The sequence below is a fragment of the Camponotus vicinus genome, unplaced genomic scaffold (assembly GCF_025532165.1).
Source record: "Camponotus vicinus isolate PSW18456_S1 unplaced genomic scaffold, iyCamVici1.0 SCAF_6, whole genome shotgun sequence".
NCBI lineage: Eukaryota > Metazoa > Arthropoda > Insecta > Hymenoptera > Formicidae > Camponotus > Camponotus vicinus.
Genome location: NW_028141978.1, coordinates 16,821,461 through 16,825,996, shown reverse-complemented (window position 1 = coordinate 16,825,996; position 4,536 = coordinate 16,821,461). Strand labels below are relative to the sequence as shown.

Sequence of the window (4,536 nt, the reverse complement as noted above, 5' to 3'; positions counted from 1 at the left end):
GGATTTAAAAATAATTGAAAAGAGAGAAATATACAACCTTTATGTATGTCAACTATTTGTTCGAACTCTGGTCCGCCATATTGGATTTGCCATTTTCAATTTGGAAAATCTGATATTAGGTTTGTATTTTGCAACCCCAAAAATGATACACATTTTTATTGAAATCCAAAATTATTTTGAATTTTGATCCGCCATATTGGATTCACCATTTTGAATATTGTAATTCTGGCTTCAGATTCGGATTCGGCGACCTCAATAATATTTATACTGACGTATTCATGCAATTTTAAAAACGTTTTTCTTCAACACACTTTTGGCACGGAAAGTTTCTTTTCGCTGGACTGTGAAGGGGTTAATATATCCACATCCTTTAAACATTTCTTTTATTTTACTTTTTCATTTTCTTTTATTTTTACTCTAAAAAGAACGGATAATTATAAATCAATGTATTATTAGACATATACATTTTTTATACACAATCTGTATTTTTAATTCCATTGATGAATAATTGTTGTTTCATTTACCTAGTTCATCATCAAATATATAAATAAATAGAGATAAAGTAAATTATATCATTTTATTTTTAATAGTAAAATTAGTAAAAACAATTATTAGCGTTTATCTATAATAAATATTTTTTGCAATTCACAAATAATGCAAAATATGAAGTATTGTTCACAAAGTTGCTGATATATTATGAAACATTCTTTAATTAACTGATCGGAGTACAATTATTATAAATGATTAAATATTAATCACAAATTTTGATGTTACAAAAAATGTATTTTAATTCTTTTGCTGAAGAATTTTTTTAACTGCTTTGATTTACAGAAATTTTTTTTAACTATTTTTGTTTTTCAACATTGAATTACATATTATTTATTTAGCTATTTTCTGTAAAAACAGTAAATAAACATCTTTAACACCTCTAGACCACTGCTTCTTTTTAACTTGAGCATCATTAGCCTCAATCCAAATATTAGATGTTCCTTCTCTGCACATACTTATATAATGATCTTCATCAATATTTGAATCATGATAAAATATAGCATTCATCACTTTATACAATTGCTTATCTATTAATACTTTAGTTGTTGGAATAGCACACAAATTTAAATCGTGTGTTGCTTTCATTAATTTATCATCCTGTGATGAAAACAGTATAAAATGAATAACACCTATCTCTTTTGTCAATATTATATCCCTTTTTAATAATCTATTATTTTTTTCGGTACAGTATTCACAAGATTCGTTATGCAATTGATACCAATGTGAAAACGTAATATTTAATAAATCATTCAAATTATACTTATTCTTTTTCAAGTTATTAATAGGAATAGAAATAATATAATAATATTATTATCAACAATAGTATTTGTATCACCACAAGTTTTGCATCGTCTTATAGAAGTTATTTGATGCCTCACTAGTGTTTTTATACAATCATATTTTTCGCAGAGCTATAAAAAAATCTGATGCATTTCGTTTTAGAGAACTAGAAAAATATTCTCCTAAACATTGCCGTATTGCATATGTATTTAGATTATGCATTTTCATCCATTTTCATATCGATGCATTAACATACGTAAAACATCTGATTTTTCACAATAAAACAATTGCTGCCTAATAGCATTTAAATTCAATAAACATTGCAATACTGCATTTGCATAATATGAAACCTTATCTATATTTTGGAAACCATGTATGATCCAACCAGTATTTCGCTGTACTTCATCTGATTTTTGAATAGAAGTAATTACTTTTGGTAACGCCCACAAAATATCCTTCACTTTGTGATAGGCGTCTTTTGGATATTTAATTATTTCTTTTGTTTCTGGTTTATGTATCCGTCTTAGTCTATTATATTCGATAATAGCTTTTTCACTAGCTATTATCGATGACGGATCATAATTAACTAGATGTAATCCACCTAAAGATGTAACTCCTGATAATGCAACATAAACTTAACCACAATTAAATATAGAGTTACCGATGTCCATAATAGCATTTTGCAAACTTAATTCTTGGCTTTTATGAATAGTAATACCATAACTCAAAGATAATGAAAATTGTTTTCTGGTAACATACGCTCTATCCATCACTTCAAATTTAACACTTACTTTTTCAATTAAATATTCTGAACCTGATGGTAAAAGAAGTTTGATCTTTTCTATGTTATCAGTAGATGTATCTTGTACAACTGAAATTACTTTAGCAATTGTACCATTTACAAGACCCAAACTAGCATCAATATTACGCCGTATCATAACTTTTGCTCCAATTTTAATTGTGATTTGTTTTGAAAGCCCAGCTGTTCTAGAATTATCATCATCATTATTTGATAATACTTTCTTTTTTACATATGGAATACAGTCAATTATATCTTCAGCAATTAATAATATTTCTTTAGAAACAATGCGACTTAACATTGCATCATTGAGGACATCACACATACGACAAGTAGGCAGCAAACAAACGGTGTCTGATGGCAAATTATTAATAAAATTACATAATTCGTTTAATCTAGATTCAAAGGAATCACTTTTGAAAGAAATTTTTCTATTTTCAAGAATCTTATGATCAGATTTTGTTAATAAGCCGATACGAATTCTCGACAATAACTGACGGTAAGAGTCATCTCCTTGCTGACGCATATTGATTGTTAATTCATCATAGTCAAATAATGTAGTCCATAAATTAACAGCATTTAAGGAATTAAGGTATTTAGTAATTTTCTCATTTGATAAGTGTATAAAGATAGGATCTTCATGTACAAGAGGTAGTTGAAGCAAATCTCCCAATAAAAGAATGTGCTTTCGACCAAACCATCCATCATCACAATCACTGTCAGTGTCAAATATTTCAGACAATCGAAAATGTATGTACATCAACGTCAATTAAATATCATTGATACTTCATCAATTACAAAAAGAATAACATCTTCAAGATCTGCTCGTAAAAGTTTCAATACATGATCAGATAATTGTTTATATTTAGGAGTATGACCATATTCAACGGGTAATTGAAGCAATCTATGAACTGTCAAACCATCTATATTAAACGCTGTTATACCAGTAGGTGCTGCTACAGCAGTATCTTTGTTGAGATTTCGTTTTATCCAACATTTAATAGTTTTGATTAAGAAACTTTTTCCAGTACCACCTTCTCCGCTAACATATAATCGTAATACTGATTCATCTGACTCTACAGTATTGATAACTCTATTGAAAACTCGTTTTTGATCCGTATTTAATTTTGCTATCATTTTAGATACATCAATTTCTCGAATTCCTTTATCACCAAAATCTTTAAAATCTTGCACTGCTTCACCAGCCTCTATATTTTGTATACCTATTGGAATTTCAGGATCATCTTGAGACTGTTGTTTTTGTAAGTCGTCATCCAGATATTCCTGAACTAATTGTTTTGCAGTTTCAAATGCTTTTTGCAATTCTTCTAATCTTTCATGATATTGTAGTGCTTTAACATGATGCAATTTTATTTTGTGAAACGATTCGGCATAAGTGTCGCATCCGTTTCTAAGATCTTCTAATTTTCGCCATGGTTGAAACATAAGTAATAACGAAAAGAAATACTTTTCCGGTTGTGCATTAACATTATATTTATAATGATTAATAAGATGTCCACGCTGTCGCCGTTTAAGATAATAATCACCATCTATTTCATAATATTCAATATTCTTATTTTTTGGTTTGATCTTCGAAATATTATACCACTGTGCAAATTCATAAAGAGATATTTTTTCTAATTCGCTCAGTCTATGTGAATAATAATTATCTATCAAAGATGGATAAAATATATCAGTGAATCAAGAGCTTCAATTTCTTTGCGATTTTTTAATTTTCTATGTCGTATTTGATTAACATCTAACCATTTAACATTCGTATTTCGATCAGTTCCGTATCAAGAAATACCTAGCAATGTGTCAGCAGTTTCAAGAGCTCCACATTCTCTATTATTCGTAAATTCCAAAGATAATTTGCTAATGACTTGTTTTTACTATTTTTACTATTAAGAATAGAATCAGACAATTCACTTTTTCCCTTATTTATATATTTAGTAACATACCAAGTAAGTAATGATGATTTTTCACCAATAAATTGTATATCCATATTACCTTTCCATGCAGTAAGAAGAACAGGGTTATAATCATTTATATTAACTTCATTGTCCCTTCGAGGAAGATCATAAAGTCTACTTTTATGTTTCAATTGTTTTCTACTTGCTATTGAAGTTGCTACATCCCTCACATTCAAAGTTTCAGTAATGGGACGAGGAAATCCAAAACGACATAGACGAGTAACTTTACGTCCTACTTTTTTAGAGCGAAGACAATAATCGTTATGTATATGTCGTTGATGCGTATCAACACGTCTATATAACAATGGTGAAATATTTTGATCCGGCATTTTGCAGCTTATGTGTTGTAAAATAAATGTAGAGACTTCTTCAGTAGTAGATTCACCAAAAATCGGCGCATTTTTTATCCAAATTAACAAGTGGAAATGTTATATA

General features: G+C 28.6%; 1 pseudogene; it reads right to left on the bottom strand.

Annotated features, from left to right (window-relative positions):
• Window positions 1-1,553: 1,553 nt before the first annotated feature.
• LOC145973737 (ATP-dependent DNA helicase Pif1-like) lies at window positions 1,554-3,574 on the bottom strand (annotated as a pseudogene).
• Between the last annotated feature and the right edge of the window lie 962 nt (window positions 3,575-4,536).